Genomic DNA, 14657 nt, shown 5'->3' with positions numbered 1-14657 from the left:
GGCAGCAGTGCATGGCATCTCCATCCTTGGGGACCATCAAGCTTCACCTGGATGCGGCCCCAAACATCCTGACGTGACTGTGAGGGGGGCCCTCACACAAGGAGTGGGGACGGGACAGACACATCCAGAGTTCCCTTCCACATAAAGCTGTCCAGGATTGTATGATTATATTTCCTCATTTTTACCTGTTGCCCCCTGGAAGTATCAGTGGCTACTGATCCCCCTGATGCAATCTGTGGGTGTTCACAGACCCATCTCAGAGGACCACAGCTCTCACAGGAACAGGCAAAACCCCACGGTGCTTAAAATTAAGAGTATGTGATGCAGTGGGCAAAACCAGAATGATGAGAGGCAGGTAAGACATGGAGAACTCATATATCAGTATGGTATGAAATCCAGCATTATGTAGCTAAGAGATGAGAAGGAAGGAAAGGAAAGGAAAGGAACGGAAAGGAACGGAAAGGAACGGAAAGGAAAGGAAAGGAAAGGAAGGAAGGAAGGAAGGAAGGAAGGAAGGAAGGAAGGAAGGAAGGAAGGAAGGAAGGAAGGAAGGAAGGAAGGAAGGAAGGAAGGAAGGAAGGAAGGAAGGAAGGAAGGAAGGAAGGAAGGAAGGAAGGAAGGAAGGAAGGAAGGAAGGAAGGAAGGAAGGAAGGAAGGAAGGAAGGAAGGAAGGAAGGAAGGAAGGAAGGAAGGAAGGAAGGAAGGAAGGAAGGAAGGAAGGAAGGAAGGAAGGAAGGAAGGAAGGGAGGGAGGGAGGGAGGGAGGGAGGGAGGGAGGGAGGGAGGGAGGGAGGAAGGAAGGGAGGGAGGGAGGGAGGGAGGGAGGGAGGGAGGGAGGGAGGGAGGGAGGAAGGAAGGAAGGAAGGAAGGAAGGGAGGGAGGGAGGGAGGGAGGGAGGGAGGGAGGGAGGGAGGGAGGGAGGGAGGGAGGGAGGGAGGGAGGGAGGGAGGGAGGGAGGGAGGGAGGGAGGGAGGAAGAAAGGAAGAAAGGAAGAAAGGAAGAAAGGAAGAAAGGAAGAAAGGAAGAAAGGAAGAAAGGAAGAAAGGAAGAAAGAAAGAAAGAAAGAAAGAAAGAAAGAAAGAAAGAAAGAAAGAAAGAAAGAAAGAAAGAAAGAAAGAAAGAAAGAAGAAAGAAAGAAAGAAAGAAAGAAAGAAAGAAAGAAAGAAAGAAAGAAAGAAAGAAAGAAAGAAAGAAAGAAAGAAAGAAAGAAAGAAAGAACAAAAAATAAATGGTTTAGTCAAAGCTTCTGCAGGTAGGAAGCAGTAGATGAAGATGAGCTCACTACACTGTCTCAGAGCAAAGCCCTTCCTTTAATTCATTTATTACTGATACAAAATTGTCCTAATCTGTAGGAAACAATCAGATATGCGAAAGCCAAGTTGTCCTAATCTAAGATAAACACATGAATCTCTTACTAATACAGAGGTATCTTATTCTGCATAAAGCAAACAAGCCTATCTGTGGGCTGTGCGCAGGTGATCTGGCTCACAGACCTTTGCCCGCAGCGCGCGATGTGACTCTTGCACCTCTGAAGACTCCTGCCGGCCTCGGCTCCCGCCGCGGACCAGACGGGCCTGCGCTGGGTATCGCCGTTCCCCACGACGCGCTCACCTGCCGTCTGCACTGCTGGCCGGAGGAAGTTTGGCTGGTTTGGTTCACCACTCACCCTGGTCTAGGACTTTCCACATGAACAAAGATTGTATCAGAGATCCCATCATCCCATCGGCTGCGAGCATCAGACAACTCTTATTTTTTTCCATTTGTAAAGGAGGTGTACGTAAAACACGCAGCTCCCTTTTGCAGGACCTTGTGGATGCTAAAAACTGATGTGAGTTCAAAAAGGGGCCAGACACATTCACAGAAGAAAAAATGCCACCGTTGCCCACAAAGACACTCCTGCCTTTTCAGGAAATCCTTGATCTGCAAATTTAGCTGGCTGGGAAAGTAATCCAGAAAGGAATCTCTACAGGCTTGTCCAGCTCTTCTCTTCCTCAGGCATCTGCCATAGTTCCTTACCAGACAGGGTGTGTGGGGAGATGGTCCACATTTGAGCTTAAAGACTCACAAAAAAGCTCGCTCAGTGTCACAGGTATATTGGAATATCTCCCTAGAAATCTTCACAGAAGGCAAAATCATATGGGCAGAGGGACAGCTGCAGAGCAAAGAGCAAGGCTGCCCAACTCCTCCTCCCTACCCAAGAGATCCTGTGTAGAAATGCTTCTGGGGTTTGAAAATAGCTTGAAATTGCCTGTGGAGGCAGGTGGCGACGGCTACCCTGAGATGAAGTCTCCCCACCTACATGCTTCAGCTGGAGAACCCTGGCAGCATTGGTAACTCCAACCACCCTGTACTGGGAGAGCTGAGGCCAGCAGTGAGGGCACTGGTGAGCATCACTGGAGTAAAACTCAAAGGTGCCTGCCCTGTGGCAGGTGAAATGAGTCTCTGCTTGATAATAAACATGGCCATGAGAAGTAGCAGCCTGAGAGTCTATGATTTCTGTGATCCTCTGAGCAAAAAAAAAAAAAAGTTTATCATCCAAAAGCTGCCCTTTATGTCAGCGCTGGCACCCCAACTTCTGTGCAGATGGCTCAGCACATGGGCAGGGAAGGGCCCAGATGTGGCCCAGTGGCATCTGAACTCCAGGGCTCACGTGTCTAGAAAAAGCCTGATAAGAGCCAAGAATTCAAGTGGTCCTGAAATACTGATTAGGGCAGCTGGGGAATGCCTCATATGGACACATGGATTGGGGCAGTGGGGTTTGGTATGCAGGGAGGTGACACCTGCCTCACATACTCAGTGTCACATTTCACTCCCAAGGAGATTCGCATGGGGCGAGTGACACATGCTGCATCTCAAAGGCACTGGGGAGACCGTCCATTGCCTGCCCTCCACGGAGCTGCAAGAGGAGAGGGGTCGTTTTCCCGGGCAGTCCCCAGAGCTTGAGCTGGCCTCCGTGGAACCCCTGGGTGATGAGGAGTGGCCCTGCATGCTGAGCCACGCAAGCTGGACTGCCTTGCCCGGTCCAGCTGCTTGCCAGCTGTGTTTCTTATTGTTTCCTAGGGTGCCAGGCAGCCCTTCAAATTGTATGGCACGTGCCCTGTGCTTCAAATGCAAAAGCACTGCTGTCAGAGTGTCATCCAAGAGGTCACCAAGATATCACCTGAGATATCTTGATCTGTGGGCCCCCGCATGCGGTAAGGTGTACTCCTTTCTGGCGTAAGCTAGAGACCACAAGAGGCAGGCATGGGCTGCCACCCTGGAGGAGCATGCTAGATAAAGCCCAGTGCCAAACAAAGTGGCAGCCAGCTACTGTGTGGCCGTGTGACCATTGGAGACTATTTTTTAACCTGTAAGTAAACCATGTCCGAACCTTGCTCTTCCTTTCATCTTATGAAAAAGGATATTCAATCTCTCTCCGTTTTTTTTTTTTTTCAGTTGTTTAATGCCTTTCAGTTTCAGCCTGGACTCAGTTTAGAGACAAAAGCAAGGAGGTGCTCACACTGAGCGGTTGTAGCCAACAAAGACGTGTGCCCTGTGGATATTGTAGCAAAATCCCCTGTGTCGGTGGAGGGGGCTCTTTGGGGCACACAAGACTAACATCTGATTAGTTCAACCTTAACTCCAGGCTTCAAACAAACATGGTGAGCAAATGCCTTCCAGAAGATGCCTCCAGCAAGCAGCACCGTGGCCTCCCTTGTCATCCCTCTGGGGACTGCGAGGTTTTCTTTTCCCTGGCTGTCTGGACTTGCTGGGAGGTCAGTGCTGATCCGCCTCAGGCACAGGCAGCTGTGCCTTAAGCAAGTGCCTCTGTGCAGCCCTGTCCTCGGGGTCCCTCTCAGCACAGAGCTTAGTCTAACCCAGACTTTTCCTCTAGGCTGGCCTGGAGGATGGCAGCGGAAACTGCTCTCTCCCTTCTTGCAAACACAGGAGGAACACGGGAGTCCCAGCTCTGCAAAGGTGGTTGAAAGGCTGGCAAAGAGACCGCTGAGTTAAAGTGCCTGTTTCATATCCAGTGGAGATGCAATGTAAACACGCCGAAAATCCTCTGGCAGCAATTCTCTCCCCGAACGCACGCAGAGTTATTGGGAAGCCAGCTGCAGACAGTTGCTCAAGCTTCTCTTCCTTTCTGCTCCTGGCCTACTATGTTTCCATTCTATCTCTCTACCCTGCAGTGCTGTTCAAGAGCGAACTGAAACAAGGGCTGAACGTAGCAGTAGAAAGCCTTGCTATGTCCACAGAAGTGCAAGAAACTGAGCATGGCCAGGGAGTGGGCTCCAAAAGCCAGAAACGGAGCATCAAGGAATCTCAGACTAAATCACTTTAACTTTGCCCGAAGCTGAGCTGATGGGAATGGGCCCTCTGCTTTGCCCGATGGCAGGACTGTGATGGTGGAAAAGGAGATCTGAGGAAGTGTCTTGAAGCTCCCCGGTGGTAGGTGGCACATATGTTAAAGGCCTTTCCCTGCCTGACTGGGACATGGGCAGCGGTGGGCTCTGTGCTGGCTGGCAATCACATGGAGGTGGTGTGCTGTGAGCGCTGCCAGCTTTGGGGCTGAAGTCCCAGATTTATTCTGAGAAGAGCTGCTGCGTGGGGTGGTGAGCTCTGCACATGTGCCTGCGCAGCCCTGGAGCACAAAGTCAACACAGTCACCTGCCAGGCCTGGAGCTGCAGCTGGGGAGAGGAGCCACCAGCCTCCCGTGTCCCTCTCAGGTGACTTAGAGGGGTCGGACTCCCCTCTGAGAAGAAGCTTTCCCCCAGCATCCTGCTGGGACACAGCCAGGCCTTGGCAGGTCCCCGATCGCCTCTCAGGTACCTTCAGGACAAGGTGCTCGTGCTCTGCCAGGCTGGCATGGCTCGGCAGTGACTACGTAACACCAGCCACCCCCCAAGGAGCTAAACCCTGGCTGTCTGCACTGAGACTGAGCATCTTACTTCTCCCCTTCCCCCAGAGGTAGGCAGGGCGCTTGAGGAAACATCTGGCGGCTGGTTTTGTGGTAGTCCTGCAAGGCCAAAAGCTGCCAGAGCCTCACTCCTGCCGTTTGACCTTTTGCTGCCAGGCTGGTGCTGTTTAAATAAGCCACAGTTATTTGCCTTGCCCTCTGGTCCTCGTGCTGTGCTGTGCTGTGCTGTGCTCTGCCCTGGAGGCTGCTTGGTCCTGGGGCTCTCACCGAGGCTGGGAGGCACTGGCAGGCTCAGACAGACTGCGCTCCTGAGTGTGTAACCCCAGGGTTATCTCTGAAAAACCAAACAGCCTGGAAGGTTATATGCATGTACGGCTAATAGAGGAGGAAGTTTCATAGCCCTTGAGCTTGTCCCAGTTACTTTTCATCTCCTGTAGCCTTTATCATCTCCCCACAGGGCCTGGGACAGCCTTAATTGGAGATGGGGCCTGTGATGGTGGATGCTAGGTTAATCGTGTGTGTTTGCTTCGTGAATAAGGCAATGTGCATCCCAGCACACATTAGATATATGGACGGCTCACACACACTGAAGATTTTGGGCTGCCCTGTCTTTACCCTGCTATCTCCACACCACACAGCCTGCTCAGAACAGCTTCTCCCCCCAGCCATGTGGGATGCAATGCCAATCACACCCATCATCTCCTGAATGAGAGCATCCCATGCACCCTTCCCATCTCCCTCCCAGACAGGTCAGGCAGCACTGTCTGCTCACTTTGGTGTCATCTGCCCCTTGGTACTTCCCCAAAAGTCACAAGGCCACGGAGAATGAGTTTGGCTGGATCAGCACAGCTCCACTCCTTGGAAGCAGGACCCCAATAGTCATGATCCCAAGCCTCAAACATCTTTGTTTCCCAGAAAATGCAGCCAGGTCATGCATTCGTGCTAGAGGCTGCAATCTGTGGCTTCCCAGAGCTCTAGTGTGCAGCAGACATGCTGCTACAGCCAGCCCCGGGGCTTTCCAGAGGGATTGGCAGCATCCACTCACTGCAGGAAAGAGCTGTGCTGAAGGTCACAAGCCTACCGTTCCCTGCAAAGATCTTCCTTCATGGTGGCAAGAGCGTGTCCCAAGTGTGCTCAGGGCAGGAGAAAAGCAAGTGGTCTTGTGGAGAGCAGAGCCAGCATCCCGCATTGCCATGGTGCTCTGTGTCTGGCTGGTGGCACTGCAGGGATGAAAGTAGGTCCTGCCAGGAGGTCTCCCACCTCTACTGGGCTTAATTTTCCTTGGATGTATTGGACACCTTTATGCTTGGGCCTAACGTTGACCTATGGCTTGCTGTTGACCTGTGGGTTTAAAAGGGACCTGCAGACTGAATGGCCAGTATCAAACATCCCCTGCTTGTAGGAAATGGGGTTAAACCGGAGTGAGCTGGGAGGAATGAGAGAGGGTGCCACCCTAAAAGAAGAAAATGAGTGCAGCGCTTTATGTCCTGGGTCTTAGTGGCACAATCCCTCCAAGGGACAACAAAATGCTCAGCACTGACACTCCCACATTGCCGTGAAGGGAAGATGCAGAGACTGTCCGCTTCCCGAGAGGCGGCTGTGCTCCGGAGGGTGGATGTCAGCACTTCCCTGTGCATTTGGGCACCTCCTGGGAGACTGCCAGTCTCTGAGAAAGGCCTTGCACACCTTAAAAATCAGGACCTCGGTAGCTTCTGGGCATCCTGCTTGAACAGACAGGCCAAATTACAGGAGATTTAAAAATCTGCCCTCAGGTTTTCCAGGGAGGGCTGGTGGGGCGTCTTACCAACAGCCACCTGAGACAAGGTGAAGTTACAGTGAGCAGTAGTGAGGGTGTAGGCAAATCTTTTGCATTTATTCATTTGAAGTTGATTAAAATTCTGGCAGTAAAATGAAAGAAAGACTATGTCTTGGAAATGAAAACCCTGCCCTGAGATGGGAGACTAGCCTCCAAAGCAGTCTTGGCAAGCCCATTTGAATACTTCTTATGTGAAAATGGAGGCAGTGTCAGAGCCAGGGCTACAGGGCTCTCTCCTCCGCTTGTTTCCCAGTCTCATCCCAGTGAGTTTGCCACAGCAGCATTGTCCCAGATGCTGAGTTCCGGAGATGATGTGCTAACTGCAGGGCCTGCTGGAGGTTTAGGATTGTTGTAAATAATGTGGGCTGCTTGATTAGCTGAACCAGACTCTCTCTGCCAACACACTTGCTATGTATGGCAAACATGCTCCATTTTTGGCTTCAAGCACATTTTCCATGTCATCAGTGCAAAAAATTAAGTGTGCACAATATGCCATAAAGGTAAGGAGATATTCCCAACCCCCTGCCTCCCCAACACACACACAAATATCCCTCATTTATTTAGCATTACAGGAAAGAAACCATTTAATCTACCAGCCACAAAGATAATACTAATTTATCTTGGTTGCTGTGAGCGCTAGAAACTTGATACAGCAAGCTCCTCCGTGAGAAGGCGATTGTTTCTATTTTTGTGGGGACTGGTATTCGTGGGATTAAGCGAGATGCTCTGGACACAGCCCCAGCTCCCTGGGTGCCTGCTTTTGGGCAGTAAGGCAACAGCAGTGTTTTGCATGGGGCTAAAAGCCCCGTCAGTGTAAAGCAGTGTGTGGTGCAGTTTGATCTGGCAGAGAGCAAAGCTGTCGTGAGTCATGAAATAAAGCCAAAACGGTCATCCTGCATGAGACTTTTGCAATCGGTAGGATTCAGGCACTGTTACACGAGGGAGGAATATTGACCTTGCCTACATCTCTTGCTCCTATCAAATCTTGCTGGAGTGCTCCCCCACTTTGCTTGAGCATTGGGATTTCTTTGCTCGTTCCAGACTCAAGGCAAACAGACACTCAGCAGGAAAGACTAAATACAGCACATACTAAAGCCTATTGCAAAATGTGGACCCTACAACAGCAAACAGCTGTAGTTGCCTGGGCTGATGCCCTTCTTGCTCCAACTGCCCACTTTCCTGCTATCTGCTAGGTATGAGGAACAGCTGCTGATGACTGACTGGCAGCAGGGGCTGCGTGGTGATGCCAGGCTGCAAGGACCTTGGCCCCCTCCTACTGCTTTTCATCTCTTAAACCTATGGCCTGGAGACCTAGCAGGAGAGGGGAAGGCCACAAAAGTCCCCAGGCAAATCATGTGCTTGGGAAGTGACCAGACTTGTACCAAGTCCAGCCAGTATGATCACAACTGTTGGATCTCCTAGCCTAATATCCTCAAGGTGATCTGTGGACAGCCTGATGTTAGCATTCCTGCAGCCCCACACCAAAAGATGTCTTCTATGCTCTTGTGGTACGAGAAGCAGACGGCAAGGCACATATTCCATGCAGCTAATATTGTTTCCAGCACTGCCAAACAAGAAGAAAGATGTGAATGACCTGTGATGAATAAAAACACGCATGCATCTATTTTAAGGCAGTTTGGGTCTCCAGCACTTGCCATTCTCTCCCCTGGAGTGCACCGTGCCATCTGCTCCAGTAAGTGCAAGTGCTGATGCTGAGGAGCAGCATCCTGCAGGGCAATGGGAGAGCTTCCACGGTCAGTGTTAACCTGGTCTTGTCACCCCTCTCTGTGTGTGCCAGGTTGAGGTAACTCAGTCATTTAGCACAGCATGCTTTTGGCTGTCACTGAAGAGCTTTTGGTGCAGCAGAATTAGCCTGGAAATATGTGGCAACTTGCTGCATGGTAGAGGCAGAGATGCAAGGAGTACTCCTGTACATGAAATTCTACCTCTGAGATTTGCACTGGGTTTGTGCTCAAACCGAAGACAACGGTGCAAGGTGAGAAGCTCCCCTTCTGGCTGAAGAGTGAGGGTTGGCTGCTGCAGCTCTTGGGATGCCAAGGAATGGATTAACCCCTACCATGTCTGAGACAGACCTTAAAAATGGCTAGGAAAAGAGCAAAATGGAAATGCTGCTTGCAGCAGTGTATCAGCAGCCAAGGTGTGCCTGTGCCTCAGATGCTCAGCACAGCTATGGTCTCCCCACTGCCAGAGGAGAGCACCAAGGATTTTTAGAGGCCTGGGATAGTATCTACACCAGGAACAGGGAAAGGTTATTTAGCCCTGAGAGTACAGATGAGGTACAGCTGTAAGCAGGCAAGGAGGAACTGTCTTCCCCAGGTGAAGCTCTTGGGTGTCCTGTTACAAGGAAGCAAGTGGAGCTGGTTTCTTCCCACAGTGGAGAACTGAGAGGAGGAAGTCCCTGCTGGGGGGACATTGAGGTTTGCAACACTTTAAAAAGGGATACCTTGGAGAGAAAGCCATCAAGAGCTATTAGATGGAGACACTTTGTCTGGCTCAAGAAATGCTGATCACTGGAACCTGGGTGAGGTTTTGGGGAGAACTGCATGTTTTCCCAGTTCTCTCTCCCCTCCTTAAGCATCGTTTCTTTTTCTTTGTAGTGTTTTGGGGCTTTTTTTTTCCTCCTTAATTTTGTTGGAAGCTCCTTGGGAAACAAGAAAGGGAGGTGATGTGTGGAGCACAGGATGTCCCTGGCTTATAATGCTTTACTGCTCACTGGCAGTAAGTAAGATCTGCTGTGATAGCCTGAGAGGAGGGCAGACTGGCCTGTTTTATAGCTTCCTTTGTCTCCCTGCAGCTCCCAGTACTGCTTGGAGTCATTAAAAAAGTGGCCCTGGAAGTGTTGGTAGGGCATGAAGTTTGCTGTTGCTTCCTGCACGAGTCCCTTCACCACGTGCTTCATATCGCAGCAGGCTGCACCGTCACCCCAGGTCTGGAGCAATCGAAGGAGGTGAGGTTTTAATCAAACACTGAGAGCAGGCACCAGTGACTCCAGGGCAATATTGTGAGTCAAGGAGAAGATATTCTGGTCCAGAACACCAACCGTGCTTCTGGCAGTGAGGGCTGAGCGTATCCAGATCCCAACCGGCACCACGATGTTCGTGGAGGGAACGTGCACGGGTGAATTGGATGAGAAGCCATAATGTGTATGAGCTGGTCCCTGCTCTGGCTGAGCCTAGCAGCAGTGGCCAGGTGTCGATGAAGCCTTCAGTACATTGAGAAGGAAGGAAAATCTGCAGACTGTTTGAAATCAGAAGGCCAAATTCCCTTCTAAAAAAAGAAATCTGGTCAAAGCTGGGTGGGGAGGACCTGTTCTGAGGGCATGTAAAAGTCAGGGTAATTTTCTGTGTAATAATGAATCAGATGTTTTCTTGCGAAGTTACGTGCATCTAGAAAAGAGATGATAAAGATGATTTTATTTTTCTTGGTATGCCTTATTAAGCAGCTAAAAATAGTGACATGATGCTAATGGTTATCTGTGATCTCTGCTTCTGGAAGAGGAGGACCTTTTTCATGATTTGGGTTTCTACTCTGTTAGATAATGAGCTCAGCCAAGAGACACAGAGAGAATGTGCCTTTGCCAGGGGTGTTCGCTCTGTGTGTTGAATGCAGAACCAGAGACAGGGTATGGACAAGGAGGAATTTGGAGCTATTGAGTAGAGGATGGGAAAATAGAATAGAAAGGAAGACCTCTGCCTTTTGTTTTGTTCTGTTTTTTTGGTTTGGTTTTGATTTTTTTTTTTTTTTTTTGTTTATTTTTGTTTTTTTCCAAAGTGTTTTACTTCTGTTTGGGGAAGAGCAAGGTGTGGCCAGCTGGTTATTCTGGGGTAAGGAGCCTCCAAGTTTCCTGGTCCCAGTAGGACCTGCCAGGTCCTGGTCATGAAGGATAGAAACACGTTGGTGTGAGGTGGCAGCTTGGCTGAAAACAGGACTGGCTGGAGGGCTGAATAAGAAGCGTGTGTGACAGAGTGGAGGCACTGTGCCAGAAAGCATGGCGGGGCATGGAGATCAGTCCAGAGGAGACAGTGAAGGGTCAGCCACTGCCCACAAGAGCTGACCAGACATCCATAACGAAGAATTCAATCTGCAGTCATTATAAGCATCAGTGAATGCTGCCCCTTATCCAGCCACAGCAATGCTTAATCTTTGCAGGCAATCTCACCCGTCCGTGCAAGGGACACTCACGGGTGGGTTGCCCATCTTCCTACGCTCTTGGCCATAACCTGCATCAAGTGGGGGACAGCAGCACTTCACATTGCTTTCAATATCATGTCCAGGATAAATTGACCTCACGGATCTGCCTGGCAGGAGATGCCTCAGAGGAGCAGGGTATCAAAGGACTGGAAATAATCCTTCAATATCCATATAGATCTGTGTGCATCTATATATGTGTATGTATATATGTGCACACATGAGTGTGTGTGTGTCACCAGGCGGGAGGCCCCTAATGACCTGCTAGCACAGATATCCCCCAGAGACACCTGCACGACTGCAACCCTGGGGAGATGCTTCTGATGGTGATTTTTCCTTCCTGCTCCCTGGGTGGAAGGATCAGAGCTCCAGAGCCAGGTCAGAGATACCGGAGCTAGGAGACTTCCCCCCCCCCCCCAATCATCCTGTCCTGAGCTAAATGTGGGCTTGGCCTCCTAGGAGAGCCTGTATCACCTTGTCCCATCTCCTTGGTGAGGGCGCAAGGAAGCTTTGAGCAGGGTTTGGTGGCAGCTGGTGAGGCTAGAAGGTGGGATGTGCTGCAGGGCCGGGCATGGGCTATGGCATCTGCAAGTAGGCATCCTGATTTCCTTCTCCGTTCTCCCCAAGTCTCACGGATAACTCCCCGAGCCTGAGAAGAGCAGGACAAGGCAGGGCCTTCCTGCAGCCTTCTGCTGCTCCCCAGTGGCAGCAGGGACAGGCATCCCGGGTGGGTGAAGCCCTGACGGGAGATGCGGGGGGGGGCTGTGCTATGTGTAAGTGGAGGTCCTGATTTCCTTCTCCATCTTCCCCAGGTCTCACAGAGATAATTCTCACCAGGCTGGGGAAGAGCAGGATGACAAGGATGTGGGGGAGATGCAGTCACAAGCCTAGAGTTCTCCGAAAATAAGCAAACTTTTTTAGATGCTTTTGGGCACTAAACAGTACCTTCTGGTTTATTTTCCAGAATCAGTGAAAGAGGTTGAAATTGACTCAATTTCCCTATCCTGATAATTCACTTGCTTCTTAAAACGACCATCCTCTGCTCTTCTGTTTCGAAACATAACGGCGTTAGGGCAAGTGCATTAAGTTTCCAACCACTTCTAGGGTGATGAGAGCAGTGTAGCTCTTATTGTTACTGCTAAGAGCAAGAAATTGTTTCCTTAGTGCATTCATCAAATCAGTCCTCCAGATGGCCTGAATATCATTCCTTTCAAAATTAACCCTTTTAATTAACGGAAAAGATACTATGGTAAAAGATGCTGTTACTTTAAGTTTCTTGCCAGTCTGTATCACAGCAGGTGCTAATATTTCCTAGTCCTCCCCAGCAGTGCCTTAGGTTTGGAGACTTATTTTTCCAGGGCTGTTTGGCCTTTGGAAGGATTTGCCCACGGGTCTGACTGTCGGTGCTCCTCCTGCCTATGCTGAGGCTCTTGGAGGCTGGAGCTGCCACCTGTGAGATCACTTTGTTCCTCATTAAATTACCCACCAAGGCAGATGCTGCCGCCGCTGCTGCTGCTACTTGCTTCGGGGCTGGTGCTGGGCACGTGTGCTGGCCACAGGGGTGCAGGTTGGAGGGACATATAAGCAAAAGAAATACAATGCTGCTAAGAGAGCAAGGTAGAAAAATGACAAATGAAGGACAGAGTCTCCAGTCATTTCCTGTCCCTCTGGCAGAGCATCCGTCACCCGCTTTGCAAGGCTGTCCCAGGCCGGAGTTGCTGGGATTGCCTGGTATGTCAGGGACTCTTCCAGCGCTGGGGCACCATTCCGCAAGTCTCACAGGAGCGTTGTGGTCAGCGCGGCCGATGCTTTGGATGCTGTGGGCCAGACCTTGACGTAGGAGTTGTAGTTCTTGGGCACAAGAGTATTGAGCCTGTTTGTTCAGGATTGAAAAGGGGATTTTTGTTATCTGGAAAGAGCTTCAGTTTTTGAAACTGAAATTAAAAATACCTTTATTAAAATAGTTTGGAATGCTCTGAAATTTTATTTTTAGTAGCTTAAGCATTGAAGATGATGTTTTCCTAAGAAGAAATGGGTGTTTCATGAAATCCGGTTTTTCTGCTGGAATAAATTTTAGATAACAGCTGTCAGGCAGTTTAATTTTGAGGATGGACACACAGCAGAGTCAAGTAGAACTGTATGGGAACAAGATTGCAGTAGCTTAATAACTGATGTGAGGCAGGGTGTCCCACTGAAATGGAGGGGTTTTTGTTTGGTTGTTTTTTTGGTTTGGTTTGGTGTTTTGTTTTGGTTTTCTGTTTTTGTTTGGTTTGGGTTGTTTTGGTTTGGTTGGTTTTTTTTTGTTTTGTTTTTTTTTTTTTTTTTTACAAGCATGACATCCTTCATCTTTATGAAAGTGTGCTTAAAAGTTACCAGAAAGGAACAGGAGTAGGTTAAAACATCTTATACAAATAATGAGAGGAGAATCTGATCAATCATACAGCAGAAAGGATACATGTAATTTTATGTGAACAATATAAAATTGATCACACTGTTTAATGTGAAGCTGCCTTTGGATAGTTGAAAAAAAAATGTTTGATGTACTAGGAATAGTTAAAGGTGAAAATGTTATTTTGCACTTATTGGGACATGGTACTGGACTTTTGTATAGCATTTTGCATGCTGCTGTTCAGGTGAATGCAGATTTTCTCCCTTGTCATTTCAGCGGGAGCCTTCTGCAATCTTCCAGCCCCCCTTTAGCTTTTGGAGGCAGAGAAGGGAGAATCTAAATGTCAGTGAGAAGAGGAGACTTTCCAACTGATGGATTTGTAAAGAAAAATCTGAAAATATCTAACAGATCTCTCCTGAAGTTGGGGCAAAAAACCCAGTTTGTCAGCGAGCAAAAGCCACTGTATGTGCATATGAATATAATTGTGTACAGTGGGCCACTGTCTGTGCATACATATACCTGTATGCTGTTCTATCTATACACATATTTAAAATACTTAAGATCATGCTTTTTAAAAAAAATCTCCTGCATTTTAAGAGGCTGGCCACACCAGGTGTCATCTCCATCACTGCTGCCCCAGGTCCCCAAGCTGATGATCGAGTGCACGGGGGATTTCTACTACACCTGTTAACTTCTGGATCCTTTTTCACAGTCCCTCTGCAGCTGCCTGCCCTCCCCAGCCAGCTGCTGCGCAGAGATACTTCTCTGGTGGTGTGGTTACACCGTGGGGAGAGTCTGATTTCAGGGAAAGGCAAAGGCCATGCTGGAATTAAACTGAAGGCAGGGGCAGGTGGGCAAGGAGAGCCCACCATTCTCCCAGGAGCGATGCACTTTGCAACCCTCAGCCCAGAGAACTATTAAAAGGCTTGTACATCCACCTGGGCCGGCTGCCATGGCCCCTTCCCAGCCTGAGGAAAGGACGTGGAAAGCAGGAAAAGGACCATTCGTGCTGGGCACCCCAGCGAGGCAGGAGGGTCTCTGCTGGGTCCTGCCCAAAGTGCTGTCCTCCTCCTTCCCATCGCAGCGCTACTGCTCTCGAGGGAGCCTCTTTGTCCCCTTCCTTGGGTTGTCTCTCACAGTGGTACAGGCTTAGTACCTGGGTGCAGGCAGTGCTGGACATCCTGGGGAGAAAAAGAGAAGAAAACCCCTGGCCTGCAGGGGTGAGGAGGGCAAGGGGGCCTTTCTGCGGTGCCTGGGTACTGCTCTGTTGGGTGTCCATCTGTCCTTTCCACTCCCTTCCCCTGACCAGAAGGACCTCCTTGCCGGGTGTCCCTTGCCCCAGG

This window comes from Tyto alba, unplaced genomic scaffold, assembly GCF_018691265.1.
Source record: "Tyto alba isolate M040663 unplaced genomic scaffold, T.alba_DEE_v4.0 Super-Scaffold_6, whole genome shotgun sequence".
Lineage (NCBI taxonomy): Eukaryota > Metazoa > Chordata > Aves > Strigiformes > Tytonidae > Tyto > Tyto alba.
Note: the sequence above shows the minus strand (reverse complement) of the source record.